Here is a 16,950-nt window from a genome sequence, read left to right on the forward strand (position 1 = left end):
CTCTTTCTCATACTGTCTCCTCTAGTCAAATACAAATGATTCGGTGGAGGACTATGGGATGGTGGAGCCACAGAGTAGAAGTGGACTAGATCCCTAAATGACAGCATGGAATAGAGCTCCCTCTTGTACTCTGCTCTGTAACATGAGTGAGAAATGTATTCTGTTAAGCCACTGAGATTTGAAGGTTGTTTGTTACAGCAGTTAGCTGCCTTGACTAAAACAGAATGTACATTTTTGTGGAAGTGAAAAATCATATCTTATATAAGCAATAAAGTCTGTCCCCTACTGCTTCATTAATTTATATTACCTTTTAGGGGTCTGTAGGCATCTCAACCCTGGAATAAAATAAGGTGTGTCAGTAAAGATTTGTTAATTGTGTTTATCTTTTCCAAGAACCAAAACTCTTAGTTTTATCAATCTTTTCTATTGTTTTCCTGTTCTCTGTTTCATTTATTTCTCCTCTTATCTTTATTATTTCCTTACATCTGCTACTTCGGGGTTTTTCTTCTTTTTCAAATTCCTTGAGCACTAGAAATTTAGGTTCTAGTTAGATTGTTTATTTGAGATCTTTCGATTTTTTTGATGTATGAAGACAAGGTGTGCATGGAGAAAGATGGGTTATAACAATAGCAAGTCAAACAAGATTGGTTGTGGAAGCCAAGATTAGAGAAATCAAATGCAAGATGTGTGCCTGGAGAAGGTAGGGAGAGAAAATAGACAGAGAAAGTCGATTTTCAGTTTCTCTCAGGGTTGACACTGGCTGATTCTTTGGTACTTTCCTCTTATACTCAGTGACCTCTCCCTCCCACATTGTCTTTTCTATTCAATCTATAATATCATTTGCACTTTTTACTTTTTGATCTTGAAATATCATTTGAATATTGGAGTTGTTTTATATATTCTCCATCAACATGAGATGATTCATGGTGTAACCATTAAGGGTGATAATGTCATTCCAGCCTCTCTAGCTAAAGAGATTCTCCATTTGGGAAAAAATGACTTAAGTCCAGAGCAGGAATTTCAATTAGTTTAAATTAAGTTTTTTTGGAAAGAAAGAACACAGACTCACTCAGGCTAAGTCAAGGAAAGTGGGTTAATTATAAAAAGAAACAAAAACAGATACCTCGTGGGAATCCAAGAACAGAAACAAGTGAATCCCACCAAGACAGAAGTTGCATTGGGGGAAGCTCTAGGGACTTCTGCAGCAAAGTCCACACATCTTCCCTCTAATAGCAATACTATTGAAGGGAGTCAATTACTCTCTATACCTCTTTTTCTTTTGGTACTGATTCTTTTTTTTTTCAGCTTTATTGAGATACAGTTGACATCTAATATTCTGTAAGTTTAAGATGTACAACGTGTTGATTTGATGCACTTATATACAGGCATACCTCATTCTATTGTGTTTTGCTTTATTGCACTTCGCAGATAATTCAATTTTTTCCAAGTCAAAGGTTTGTAGCAACTCTGCATTGAACAAGTCTATCAGCACCATTTTTCCAACAGCATTTGCTCACTTCATGTCTGTGTGTCACAATTTGGTAATTCTCACAATATTTCAAATTTTTTCATTATTATTATATTTGACTTGCTGCAACAACCTCAGGATAAAACTTTAATGGATGAGGAGTTGCTTCTTATGGATAAGCAAAGAAAGTGGTTTCTTGAGATAGAATCTAATCCTGGTGAAGATACTATGAAGATTGTTGAAATGACAACAAAGGATTTAGAATATTACATAAACTTAGTTGATAAAGCAACAGCAGAGTTTGAGAGGATGGACTCCTATTTTGAAAGAAGTTCTACTGTAGGTAAAATGCTATCAAATAACATCATATGCTATAGAGAAATCATTCATGAAAGGAAGAATCAATCAAGGTAACAAACTTCATTGTTGTCTTACTTTAAGAAATTTCCATAGCCACCCCAATCTTCAAGCAACCACCACCCTGAGCAGTCAGCAGCCATCAACATCAAAGCAAGACCCTCCACCAGCAAAAAGATTATAACTTACTAGAAGCTCAACTCGTGATGAGACATTTTTAGCAATAAAGTATTTTTAAATTAAGGTATGCACATTGTTTTTTTTTTTAGATATAATCCTATTACACACTGAATAGACTATAGTATAGTGTAAACATAGCTTTTATATGCAGTGGGAAACCAAAAAATTCATTTGACTCTTATTGTGACATTCACTTTATTGCAGCGGCCTGGAAGTGAACCTGCAGTATCTTCAAGGTACGCCTGTGCTGCAAAATGATTACCACTGTGGTATTAGCTAACACCTCCATCACATCATGTAATCGCCAGTTCTATGGTAGTATGGACTCTTAATTCTCCTCCATTACTAACTGGCTCAACATCAACTCCATAACTTTTCTACCTCAAAACTTATTGGTTCTTTCTTCTTTATAACTTCTATTTGTTCATGCACCCTCACAACTCCTTTTCCTGGGACTGACGTTACTAAGCTATTAAGTCTCAAGGATGAGCTTCATAGATCTGTGGCATGTAGTTTTATCTTTGTTTATGTTGAAGCCTGTGTGAATAGGCAAGACACGATGTGTGCATTCTTTTGTAAATAAGCATAAACACTGGCCACAGGTAAATGTGTGAGAATACATAGTTGTTCCTAGCAGGGATCAGGATCTGAAATGAATTTCACAGTATAGCTTCCTACTTTCATCTACCAACCCTACCTGACACAGATACATCCAGTAGTTTTTAAAATATAGGTAATTTTAATGATTTTTGGATAAAGTAATATAGGCAGATAGAATTTCCAAATGTTACACAAGGATACCCAATAAAAAATGAAGACTTCCTGACCTCCTGCCCCAACCTCCTATTTCTTCTCCCTAAAGATAACCATTGTGCTTCCATGATTTTTGTACAAATGGATTCAAATTCAAATAAGCAATAGTAACCTTAATGGTAAAGTAGGGGAGAAAAGCAATCTTACCCAATTTACTTGGACAATTGTGGAGGACTTATGGACCTGAAGGATGGGCTCCTTTTCTTCTACCAGAAACCCTAATGAGTCTCACTGTCCATCTAGAAACCTCACAAATTCCAATAACACAGAGCTGAGTACCTCCACTAAATCCCAGCAAGGGCTCTTTGTACAAGTCAGGAAGCACATTTTAGGCTCCCTCCAAAACGTGTGAATTGGTAAGTTAAAGCCAGCTGGTGCCTCTATCAAAGGAAGACCAGATCTTATGGCAAAAACTGTCCCATTATATGAAATTGTTACAGGAAGAAAAGTCTATGCATTCAGTAGGAGACCCACAGAAGCCCAACCTGATAAATCAGATTCTCACCCACACCTTCTGTCCTCCCACAGGACGCCCCACACCCCACACCCCAGGAAAGTTTTCTCTCTCCAAATAACAAATGAAGTTCTTAGTCAAAATAAATTTTGATGCTTCAGGAAATCCCATAAACCTTTTGGTGATATTGGTAATGTCTCCCTCTCTCTACTCACATGACACAAAGATAGCTGGAATTACTAATGACCATGTAAAACCTCTATGGGAGCCCTGTCTAAGGTTCTTTCCTCCACACAATCCTTTTTCTTACCTTTTGAGTCCAAGTAATACACTTCTATTTGCAACCCCTCTACTCAATTCCCAATTCTGCAGTAATTTCCTATACTGCCCCACAAGAGGATGCTAATCTTATCTTGCCCAAGAAATATCAAAAGATGTAGTTAGCTCTCTAGAGGCTGATACCCTGCCACATCTTAATGAAGATTTAGGACAAGGGTACCCAAACTATAGCCCACAGGTCAAATCTGGCTGTCTGCTTATTTGTATAAGTAATAATTTATTGGAACACAGCCATACTCATCAGTTTATGTATTGTCTCTGGTTGCATTTGTGCTATAACGGCAGCATTAAGTAATTGCAACAGACACTATATGGCTCACAAAGCCTAAAACATTGTCATCTGACCTTTTACAGAAAAAGTTTTTTGATCTCCAGTTTTGGCCTCTAGGAAGTTAGATGGGACACCCTATCGTAAGCATGCTTTTAGCAAAATACATAAGACCTCGTTACAGCATGCGACTCTTGATCTCAAGTTCATGAGTTCAAGCCCACATTGGCATGGAGCCTACTGAAAAAAAATAAAAATTGATACATAAGACCCGACAGACAGTGATTTTAACATAATAATATTTATGCTTTCCTAACTTAAATTCCAGAGTTAGCCGGGTTCCAGGTTTATAGAATCAACAGTAGCATCAGAGACCCAGGATCTTTACCCTTTTCTATCCTGCTATCCTCAGCAGGTTGACTTACCACTTCAGAGTCTCCAGATGGCTACAACAGCTAAAAGCATCCTCATCGGAGAGCATCCAAAAAAGAAGGAAAGTAAAGGGCAAGAAGAAACTTTTTCTTGTATAATTCTCTTTTTTTTAATCATGAAAGCAAAGCTTTCCCAGAAAACTTTAGTAAAAATTCCCTAATTGGGTTGCATGAGCATCCTTGGACAATCACAAAGGGAACTGAGATTGCTGTGATGGGTTTGGAGCCATGGTTTTCATGCCTGGTTGCATATTAGAATTACCCACAGAGTAACCAGCAAATTAGAAAACACCAGTATTTGTGTTCCATTCATTTCCTGGAGCTAAGCATATTCCCCATGAACAAAGGCAGATTTCATTTGTCTGGGAAGAAAACCTAATAGCTGATGATGGCTTTGGGGTAGGCAACCAATGGTGTTTACCACAGTCATGTACAGGGACATTGAAGTAATTCAGATAGATAGTGGGACAAGGCGGGGGGGAAGAGACTGTGAGCAAGAATCTACCCAGAATCCTCAATGAAAGAGAAGAAACACCCAAAAAGTTTCTGGGCAACAATTCCAAGGAGAGTAGAGGGCCATGAATTTCAGTGGGGGAGGGACATGCATATAGAGATCACAGGAGCTGGGGAGTGTCAAGGGAGGCAAGGAATATAGGAAAGTAAGGAGTTCTGAGGATACCATTAATTCAGTATTGGCATGCTGAGGGTAAATTGTCTATGTTATATCAAGGTTGAGGTGTCTAAGAAGACTAATCAATCTAGAGTTCAAAAGAAGAGGTCTTTATAGGGTATTTTTGAGAATGATAGGCAGGGGACTACTAATAATTTCCCCAGAAAGCAGATGTAAACTATGTATGTCCTGAGAAAATCCTATCTACAGGGCTGGTGGAAATCATGAACCTGGGTGAGGTTGTTATGTGAGGGGTGTAAAATACAGAGAAAGGTAAAGGTTTGCACCCTGGGATGCAACAAACATAAATCAAGTCTGCTGCCAATCATTAATGGACTGTAGATGTATAGAACTATCCTGAATTTCTGCTAAAGACAATAGAAATTCAAATGTTTTGCTTGACATATTTTTAAGCCTTGATGCTAAAGTGAAATCACACTGTTCTCAGCTAATAAGAATACTACAATTACTGAGCCAAACCCAAGTCTTCTAATTCCAGATCCCTTGGATTGAGTCCTCACTTAATCCAAAGCCTGATGTGCACATGACGGCAGAATCTGAGTGACTTTTTGGTCTCCAATGAAACACCCTGGGAAAACTGTTTTCCCTGCATGCATTTAAAAACAGTAACTGCTCTAGATCATTTAAGATCCTTTGTCAAGGGAATTCAATTAGCATCAGCCTGAGGTCACCCCAGGACTTCATAAACTTTTTCATCCTGTGAACTCCCCTGGGTTTTCCATGACTCATATCAACTGTCCCCAAAAAAGTAAGTTCACTTTTCATCCTACAGATTTTGCAGTAGCTCTGGTCTCCCTCTCAGTATCACATCAAATCTGAAAGGAGGAAGTGCCCGAGGGGAGGCAGTAGGTGGAGAATGCTGGGTCACCCACAGTTAACTGCCTCTTCCCCAAGCAGCTATTCAGGGCGCTGGGGCTGCTGTCTCTGTGACTTCCTGACAATAGCCCATCATCTCCCTATGGGTCAATTCCCAGTTTAGAAAACACTGGGAAAGTACCGAATGTCTATTTGGTATAATGACAAGCTATAAGTTAAATAAAACCCAGGAATGCTAAAATGATAACACTTGCCAAATTTGCTATATCAATTGTATAAGAATAGCAGCTTCAATCAATGGGCAAATATTTATCGTTTGCTATTTTAGTAAAACTAAATATGCCACCTTCACTGAACTAATGTAAGCTAAAAAGGCATTCACCCACTGAGCCCTTAGTTCAACAAATACTTGAATGTCTACTATGTGCAAGTCATTGTACAAGACACAAGGTGAGTGAAACACAGTTCCTGCCTTCCAATAAATTTAAAAATCTAAAAATCTAAATAATATCTATGTTTTAAAAAGGTAATAGGATATTATATATTTCACAAAGGTGTCAACATAAGCCCAGCATTCACCATTAGAATTCAAATGTGCTTGATCATGTTTGTAGGCTTGGTGTCATGGGCCTACCAGGAATCCAGCCACATGAGGTTCTTCATAAGAAGGTATCATGAAGGCAAGATCAAGAAGGTAAACCGGACCTGGTAGAGATGTGTTCATTGTCACAGTGATGCAATTATGAAAACCTGTGGCTGTCAATAGGATGTTTCCTTTGCCCCTTGAGTAAAAGTAGAAAGATGTTTTCATTAACATCTATAAGATATTGGGCCAGACAAGGACACAGCTTGGTACCCTTTTCTCAAAGAGAAAGGTGTACAACATGACCAAATCTTAAAGTGACCAAATATTAATGTTACCAAAGTCAGTCATTCAACAAATATTTATCAAAACCCTACAATATGGCAGAAGGGTTGTGTGGCCCAAGAAAAACTGGGTAACAAATAATGGGCATAAACCACAAAGTAATCAAGCTGATATATTTTAAATTAATAAGGTCCTTATTTGAATGGAGTGTCCAAGTGGTGATAAATTTTTAAAGGATATATAAAGGCTAAAGTGGATTCAAAGGAGAATGGTAAGGATGATTAATTAGGGAAGGAGATTAGGTTCTATGAGAAAAGGTTAAATTAATTCCAGTTACTTAACTTGGAGAAGAGAAAACTAAGGGCTGACTTGACTATTATCTTACCTTAATAATCAGGAGGGGTTTTGTGTTTTTCTTTTCCTTAAAGGCCTTGACTTGAGAAAATGGGATAAAATTAAAGCATTTTTTAGACATTGATTCAATCAATAAACACATCATATGGGACTGCCTTGCCTAACACAGTAAGAGATTGCAGAAGCCCCAAAATGAATATAACATAGTCTCTGCCAGAAGAAGCCATTTCATGTGGACATAAGAAAGAACTCCTATGAACAGCCAGGTGATAAAAACTCAAGAAATGACTGAAGGAGCATATGTAATAGAAAGGCCTAGAGATTGTCAAGAAGAATACTGACCACTATTCAAGACTGTTATGATGTGATCATAGAACTAGATGATTACTAAATTTCCTTTCTAGATCCATGATACTAAAACCTGTACCCTGGTTTTACAGTCAACAGTTTCCTACAAAGTGCTGTTAAAAGTGATATATAACAATAGTATATATAACTGAATTTATATTTGCCCATTGACTAATGTTTTGATTTCATGTCAAATATTCTTGTGTCCATTTTTAATTGATCTTTAATTAAAAGCAATACCTAATGCCTTAGATTTAAGGAAAAATGTCTAATAACCTGACAAAGAGTTAAGAATTTAAACTATGGATCAAAATCAATAAACAGGTTGCAGCTATAAAATGAAATGACTATTGAGAATGTGACAACTTTATTTGAATTTAGGGGTTTCCAGTAGAATATCCAGTATTAAAGAAAATGGACTACAAAAACTTAATCAAGTCCTTTGCAAGAAATGTACTGAGGTACATAAAACCTTGACTCACAGAGTCACACTTAGAACATTTGTTGTTGAGCTAGAATGCTAGAGAGAATAGAAATGCTTGGAGCTGCCTACTAGATACTTCCATTTGGATATCCCACTGAAATTTCAAATTCAACAATTAAAGAAAAAAGACTGAGAAAGCCAGAGAGAGAGCGAGAAAGACAGAGAAAGACCTTATCTACTTCAACTCAAATTTGAGTTGTACTCATGTCTTTTAAATATATCACCCTCTTCCCAGAACTTCAGAATAGAAATGTCAGCCTTCTTTGACTCCTCACTCTCCTTTGTCCCCAAAATTAATTCATTGAACAATAATGTATTGTGCACCTATCATATATCTGTCAACCTACTAGGGTTTAGGAGTGCAAAGATATATGTCACTGTATTTGCCCTCAAGTATAAAGCCATGTAAACCAATGTTCAGTCCCATGTAATCAGGGTTTGTTGGTTTGTTTGTTTGCTTAAATTTCATTGAGATCATTGTAAATCACATATAGTTGTAAGACGTAATACAAAGTGACCTCTTCTGTACTTTGCCTCATTTCCTCCAGTGGTAACACTTTGCAAATCTATAGTATATCAAACTGGCATATTTACACTGATACACTCCTCCCATCTTACTCAGATTTCACCAGTTTAACTTGTACTCACTTGGGTGTGTGTTGAGTTCTACACAGTTGTATCACTCATGTAGGTTACTATATCCACCACCACAGTTATGATACTGAACAATCCCATACTATAAGAGTTGTGTTGCCCTTTTATAACTATACCCACTTCTCTCCCATTCACCTCCCCTATTCTTACCCTCTGGCAGCCACTAATCTGTGCTCCATTTCTAAAGTTTTGTCATTTCAAAAATGTTACACAAATAGAATCATACAGTATGTAATCTTTAAGGATTGGCTTTCTTTTTTCTAAGCATAATACCTTAGAGATTCATCCAAATTATTGCATTTATCAATAGTTTGCTCCCCTGCAGAACCCAGCTTCAACCCACCCTATCTGCTAACACTGGAGCCATTTTCCTAAATTCTACAGCTCACAGTATGTTACTTCTCACCTCAGAAATCTTCACTAGCCCTCCTCCTTGAGCAGAACAAAGACTGAACTCCTCAGAGCCAACCGACCCTACTGCTCCTTCCAGGGATATAAGCTCCAGGTTAATGGGACTGATTTCTAGTCCCCATATGGGACGTGCTTTATCCAGCCTCTAGGATGGAAATGTATGTTTCCTCCTCCTTCTCTGCCTGCACAAATGCTCCTGACCCTTACAGATTTAGGCTCAGTATGGCTTCCTTTTGTGAGGGTCTCCCAGTTCCCTTCCTTCCTCCACTCCCAAATTTAGGCTATTACTCCTTTAGGTTTCACCATCATTTCGCTTGTATCATTACTAAAGTATTTATTTCATCCTGCCTTGTGCTATAATTTACAAGTTATTCTCCTCCAACAGACTGTAAACTGATTCTAGGCTTGGTGATATAGATGCAAAGTACTAACTTGAGTTGTTGTCCATTTATCTTATATCAACACACCTGTGTGCCAAGGACTTGGCTACACCCTGGGTAAGGTGTGTAAATTCTCAAAGGATTTGGAATCTTGACCAAAAAAATATGATATGGTAAAAATAATAATAATACAAGGCAGTATATGGTTTGTTTCTTAAGAGTACAAACAAAGAGCTATATTTACTCCACATACATCCAAAATGTGATTCTCTGTTTAACTTCATTCCATTTGAGGTTCCCTAGAAACATTTTCCAACAATAAAAAAATAGGAACAAAAAAAGAAAAGTGGCAGGCTTGTCGAAAATGTGGCAGAATCTATTTTAAATTTTTAGTCTTCACTTCTTTTTCTTTAACTGTAGTCTAAACTTGCTATTATCTCGTAAATAATTAAACGTGATAGTGTGTTAAAACTATTTCTACACAGTAAAGATTTTAAAATAAGAACAAAAGAGAACATGGTATTATAGTTTAAAAACCCCTTCTAACATATTTCTGTGGACATCAAACCCACTTCTGATAAATTAATGAAAATGCAGAAAGTGAGCGGCACATCAATAATGTTGCCGGTTCCAGACATTTTTCAAGTACAAGGTCTCAAATAATAAGACTCTCAAGAGCGAGGTCAAGGTGACCACTTGTTACCTGGAAGATGTGGACCAGACCATTTTTTAATAGTTTTCGCTTAACAATAAAAACAGAATCAGAAATCTTAGAACAGATACATAAAAGATGATGGGCCAATGAATGTGTTGATCTAACTTGAAATCTATCAGGAAAACTTGACATCCCCTGCTCTTTTGTTTTTAAAAATAATTTACATAAATTATTCTCTAAATCACGAACAAGTAAATGTCATGTTTTTTTTCTAATAGAACCAGTATTCTATTCCTATAGTGTACTGATGGCATTCAATGTGTCTTCAGTTTAAAGAAAAGGAAAAAGAACTGTATGTCATACTGACCTCTTAACATATATTAAATAAAGGCCATAAATATGTAAAAGCTAAAGTAGGATTGCTGGGGCCTCTCCTCCCCTGGACAAACAATTGTTAGAAGCTGATCATAAGGACTGTCTTTGAGGTTCTTATGTAAACTAAGTTTTCCCTTGTTTTTATTTCCTCAGGTTAAGCAAATCTTCTTTAGTTTCAAAAGAAATTCAGAAACACTGAGATCATGATTTTTATTAACTCTTAAAATTATCATCAGTATCTCAATGGCATCTTTTGATAGGCCTTTAATCAGTTTTTAATCACATTCTCCCCAAGTACCAGGCACTGTAATCAAAATTTCCTTCTAACTTATTGGACCTGAGAGGAGTATAATCTTTTGGAAATTCCAACACATGCTCAGCTGAACACAGACATTTCCTTGGAGCCAAATTTTATCTCAGTCCTGTTTTCTGATTAAAAAATGAAAATGAAAAATATTTAACCATGACCTGTACCAAAGAAATGGACTGGCTGTCTGCATCTTCCAGCGGAAGTCAGGACCTGCACAGACTCAGGACAGGGAGGTTCAGGCTAGCCGTGACAGATGATCGTTACTAATAAAACTGATTTATCTAAATGTTTCAACTTTGGGGCTTTTTCCCTCTTCTCCTTTAATATTGAAGAAAGTCAGGATTTTAAAAAGGAGGTGAGAGGAAGGGAGCAAAACAGCACACTGGAGGGAAGTCGGAGGTGGAAACGGAGCCACGCGGGGAAATGCAATCAAAGTTTTTGAGGGATCTACGTCATTGTATTGGAGTATACAACCGAAAATAAGTTCAAACGAGAAAGAAAGGAGAGCGCCTTCAAAAGTCCGCCGGTGCTTTAATAACAATAAAAATAAGTTAATATAAAGGCTTCCCATCTCGTTGGTGTTTGGAATTCACACAGTGCACTCTCGCCCACACACATCTTCTTTCCTAACCCTCACAGTATAGCTCTTGGCAGTTAAACAACATTACTTAGTTTCACACCACCTCTTACTGCAGCATTCAACCGTACCAATGGCACACCTTCTCTTGGTGGCTCTCTGCAAGAATCTGCATTCTCTATCTCTAAAGAGGCAAGCAGAGTGGTGGATTCAGTCATACACAGCATGAATAAGATCTGCTAAGACTGTATTGATCCAACTAGATTATGGATTGTTGATTTCCTTGCGTGTCTGACCCTACTGCTCCGAGCCTGTACCATGTACCAAACTGTAGACGCTGCTCCTTAATGTGACTTCTGACGACGTGGGCAGTATAAGACATTCTCTCTTAATGACAAACTTGATAGAATTAAAAGGCAACTCTAAGGGCTTCTCCACGAATAAGACAATTCCATACTGTTACCTGACAATCTTTAATTTTTAAATTAATTTAATCTCAATTAAATCCACCTGCCTAGAATAGTTGCAATTTAACTGCAAAACCCTGGCCAAGCTCTCTTTATTCTATTTGTGAAATTCAAGGCTTCAAATGATTGGTGGGTCCGAAATGAATGGTAACAGTTTCTGATGGAGTTGGATTTACAAAAATATTTTACATCTTTTGTCAGTTGGTCATCTAGGACATGTTTAGTCTAAAACAAAGCAGAAGCCATGAACATTATTTTTGTGGCCTGAGTTCTGGCCACATGAGACACACAAAGCCTCAGACAGAGCACACTGAGTCAGCACTGTGGTCTAGAATGAGGAGGAATGAGTCCTAGACTAGAGTTCTTGTCATGGAATGGAGCCCCATGTGGACCAAACAGCTAATGGAGTTGAGTCATCGGTCTCTAGGGGCTAAACCAATTACTTCCAAACTAAAGAGTTTTTTAGAATACAGATTCCCAAACCACTCCCTGGATCTAATACACCCACATCTCTTGGAATAGGGCTTATGGATCTGCACTTTTCAAAAGTTTTACAGGTGATTGGAGGACCAGTAAGTTTGGGGAAATAGAGGGCCAAAACTAAAATTATTCTAAGTGGGCATAAAAGTGGGGAGGAGTTCTCCATCTGCTCAGAGACAGAAAAAGCCTCCTTAAACTACTTCTTCAGCATCCAGTGTTGCTAACTAGAAGTCTGACTACAATTTGACTCTTATTCTTTTCTTGACCATCTGTTTGGTTTTTTGATTGATTGATTTTCTCTCTGGAAATTTAAAATTTGGAGGCCAGAAATTCCCTTAGAATGTAGCTATATAAGGACACTATTAATTTGAAGACTCAAAACATTCAGCTGAAAGGAAATTATTGTTTCCTTCTCATCTCTTTCATTTCCTATGTTCAGTTTTTCTAGAACTATTAAGTGGGTGTTTAACAACATGGATTAAAAGTATTGTGTTTTAATTTTTCATTCATTTTCCCATCATTTTCACTTTTTTCTCCAGGTTTTTATAATATTTTATTGTCTAGAATACTAATTCAGCCTTCAGCAATGTTCATCCTGTTTTTCATCTCTTGCACTTGATTCTTTTCTACTTTGCCAATAAGATTTATAATTTCTAGAACCAATTTGGGCTCTCTAGTCACTCATCTTCATAGGACCCTTTCCTTTCCCCTCTTCTTTCCCCTCCCCCTCCTTTTTGTTTGCTTTTCTTTCAATAAAAATAGCCACTTGACTCTCTAAAGATATTTTAAGGTTTTTTTAAATGAAGTTTTCATCTGTTCCTTGAATTATTTCTTTTATAACCTTGGATCAGTGGTTCTGTTAGTTAATCTTGGTCCCTCTATTGTTTTTCATCAACTATCTGGTGATAGGTGATCATCCATTAGTATCTGGCGTGGGTTACTTCTGCAGTTCTGATATTCCACCGGGCCTCATCTTTGATTATAAGACTGCTTTTAGTTTAGTTAACCATAAATGGTTATGGTGAGTCAACTGGACAAATCTCTTAAGGCTCCCTGGGCATGGGCTGGCAGGCCAGTATCTGTCCCCTCCACCCCTTGCCAACTTAGGAAGATGAGCATTTTGGCAGAGGAGTGGTTCAAAGCTTGAACCTCCTGGCAGAGCAGTCTGTCCCCTTTTCTCCCTCGGTGTCTGCATGTGTCTCAAATCCCCATGTGACCTGCTCTTCTCACGCAGACCCCTAAAGGATTTATTCTGATAATACTTTTCAGGCTTATCCTGACCCTGAATTCCATTTGTGCCTGTCATTTAATACAGTAGAGGAAGTGAAAAAGCTGAACTGGTCTGTTTTTCAGAATTTAGCTCCTGTTTAATTACTCTGATGGCTGTTCCTTCACCTCCCTCTCCTCTATATTAGGTCACTCCAAGCTTGGAGGTTTTCGGGGTTACATCCTTTTTTAATTTGCAAAAATTCTCATTAATTTTTTGCCTGCTAATGACATTCTTTCTCCTTTTCCTGGATCTTTATGAATTTTCAGCCACCTAAGGGATTCAGGACAAGAGGAAATTCAGATGTGTGTTGAGTTCAATCTCCTCCTACAATTAACCTTTCTTTGATTCTTCCCATATTATGCCACTGATATATTTAACCACAGAAAGGCAGAAACACCAACATTAAACTACATCACTCTGAAAACACGTAAGAAATACACACACACACAATTCATAAACTAATGGCATCTGTTTCTTCATGAAACCATAAATAGATAAGTTATCTTATAATTAGCCATTCTTTTTTATTTTCTCTTTCAAGAAAAGCAGTTCTATCTGAAAAGATATCTTCTTAAGAGGAATACTGCTAGAGTTGATAAAGCGTACCATTCAACTACATATAACAGTTTCTATCATTTTCCAAATATTTAGTTTCAGAGAAACCTAAAGTGAATCCATCATCATGGCCTATTGTGGCATATAAATGTATAATAGGAATGATGCCCACAAGGTATTGTGGAAATCTACATTGATCCTCAGTGTCTTGGATGGTTATAGACAATCTGCAGTTACTATTTACACAAGGAAACTGTTTCTTGCCAAAGTACAGAACCACTGTCAGAGGATTACAACCTCCTATTAATCAGCGTGTATGCTTCCCTTAGAGATTGCATTTTGAAATCACATGATTTGTTATTTGTAAATATCACTCACGCACTTACCATTTCTCATCTGCCCAGAGTGAACAATCAGGACTCATTCAGAAATTACACAGCAGTTCTCTGTGTTCACTGCAACATTAATCATAAGTGTACATACCATCCAATTGTGTTGTACACTCAAAACTAAGGGCTTCAGAATCTCCTTATTTCCAATTCACATCTAGACAGAAAATAGGGCATGAAATGTGACCCATGACAAGAACTTGTCTGTTATGCACTCATGCATTCAATTTGGTCTTGGGGTGATGGGAGATGATATTCTACATAGACAAAAGTATGAAGGGAGAAAATCAAAGAGCATCTGTAGTAAATGGTAAGTTGCCCAGATTGCCCAGAGTAGCAAAATGTAAAACTAACCAGTGGGCCAAAAGGCCATAAAAGTAAGTTTAAAGCATTTCTCAATGCCAGGAAATGAAAACAGAGTTGTACTGAGAGTGGCAAAAAAATAGTGATTATTCTTTTCCCTGTTAATTTATAGACATTCTCAAATCAGCCACATCATAGTAGCTCCCCCTCCTAAATTAGAGATTAACAGCAAGCCACCACTAAAGTAGAAAAGAGAGAATCTGAAGAAAGCCAATGATCGTGCTAGTGGGAAATCCTACAGTTTATATTAAATGTAGGTAAAACCTGCCTTGGGTCCCAGAGAGCCAGGGATCTGATAGTGTTAAGATGATACATAAATCATATGCAAAGACAATTCCATTTTGATGGCCAAAGTTTAAAATATTTTCTAGTGAAGACAGTGTGCATCATGTCATGTTAAGTTTGGAAAGAGAAATAATTGCATTATGACCTTTTATTTGTGAATGGATATGTATTGGACAAATACATCTCAAAATATGTGAGGAGTTTTAGGCAGGAAAATCTGGGAAATAAAGTATTTGTGCCGTATTCGTTTGCTAGTTCTGCTTTCCTAGTACTTACCCTGTTGGTCTTATTTTAACTTAAGTACATCTCTCTAAAGACTCTATCCAATACAGCACATTCTGAGGTACTGGCTATTAGGATATCAACATATGAATGAGGAGACACATGCTATATATTTTTGCTAAGTTTTGTTTTCTTTAAGAGAGCAACTGTGAATGGGCAGGAAAACCTTAGCACTTAATTCCAAATAAATAAGTTCACCAGAGCCCACACAACCAAAATAAATGTCAGGCAAGTGCTGATACTACACGAAGGAAGGAATTCTAGATATTCTTAATTAGAAAAGAAGCAGTGGCAACTTGGAAGAGACACATTGGTTCTTGCATTTGGCCCTTACTAATTCATACTAAGAATAATAATATCCAAAGGTGTAGATTCATCAAAAAATTACAGAAACATTTTTAACTGCAAAGTAAACAGCTAATCTGGGATTATTTAAGATGAGATCAGAGTTAATTATGTATGAAGTTCCTTTACTGGAAAACATGATAATATCATTTGTAGTGACATTATAATATGGGATATCAAGTCAATGACATTGTCCAGCCAAACTTTTTTCCAGTTTTCTGGTATCTATATAGAGGGCGATTTTCATTATTAGGATAAGATTGTTGATTGAAGTGTTTGGCTTTTTTTTTTGCTTTCAGGTTTGTTTGTTTGTTTTGAGGAATATCATTAGTAGGATATGAGTAGGAATAGGAGCAACATGAAATTTCTTGGCTTTTTGACCCTTCGTGAAAAAGTCAGGCAGAACTGTCAAGATAGGAGTGAGGGCTAGCCTATCACTTCATGCTATACTGTCCATTTTGAATTTTCACCATGAAACATCCATGCATTTAAAATAAAAAGGTATAGCAAATCCACTTCAATAGGGTTTTTGCCTTTAGCTTTATACTCTCCCCTCCAGACCTCATCAGCTGTCTGGAAATGCCACCAAACAGTCTAGGTTGAAAGAAGTCAAAAGCATTGATGTTCCTTGGCAAACACAAATTCCTCCCTTCTGACTTTCAATCACAGCTTCAAAAGCCTCTGGGGTGATTCCAGGGCCTGCTTGATTTAACTTGGGATGTGACCTGTTTTAGCTCTTGTGCTGGCGACTCACTAAACACATCTCTTTTATTAATCCTTGAATCTATTGCTATCAATCAACACCGGGGCTGAAACAGCTCTAACGAATGTCAGAAATAAACAGTGTTTTCCTGTAAGCTCAGAGGGGAAAAAAAAGAGATGAGGGCATTGGATATATAAAACCATATGCTATATATATTTGGCTTAGAAAACTAAATGTTTTTAAAATCTGTCTTTTAAAAGTCAGAGCCTATTCTAAAGTTTTAATTGTCCCTCCTCAGATTCTAGGGGACATAATTTGTCTATCTTAGCTTTTTTCAGTTTTCTGATATCTATATAGAGTTGATTTTCATTATCAGGACAAGATTGTTGGGTAAAGTGTTTGGTTTTTGTTGCTGTTTTCTGCTCGTGTGTTTTTTTATTTGGAGGAGTACCATTTGCCATGCATTGGTTTTTCCTAAATAGCTCTCCATCTCTGTTCACTATATAGCTCATAATTATAGTTACTTGGAGTCTTCTCTTTAAGGTGGGAAGGGATGTGAGGACTTGGCTTCTCCAACA

The 16,950-nt window shown here is 37.3% G+C and overlaps 1 long non-coding RNA gene across 1 annotated transcript in view; it reads right to left on the reverse strand.

Annotated features, from left to right (window-relative positions):
• Positions 1 to 307: 307 nt before the first annotated feature.
• LOC110588586 overlaps positions 308 to 16,950 on the reverse strand; it is a 103,500-nt gene continuing 86,857 nt past the window's right edge. The window contains exon 3 of the long non-coding RNA XR_002480816.1: positions 308 to 335. This is a non-coding gene — a long non-coding RNA (uncharacterized LOC110588586). The remainder of the gene's footprint in view (positions 336 to 16,950) is intronic.

This window comes from Neomonachus schauinslandi, chromosome 7 (assembly GCF_002201575.2).
Source record: "Neomonachus schauinslandi chromosome 7, ASM220157v2, whole genome shotgun sequence".
NCBI lineage: Eukaryota > Metazoa > Chordata > Mammalia > Carnivora > Phocidae > Neomonachus > Neomonachus schauinslandi.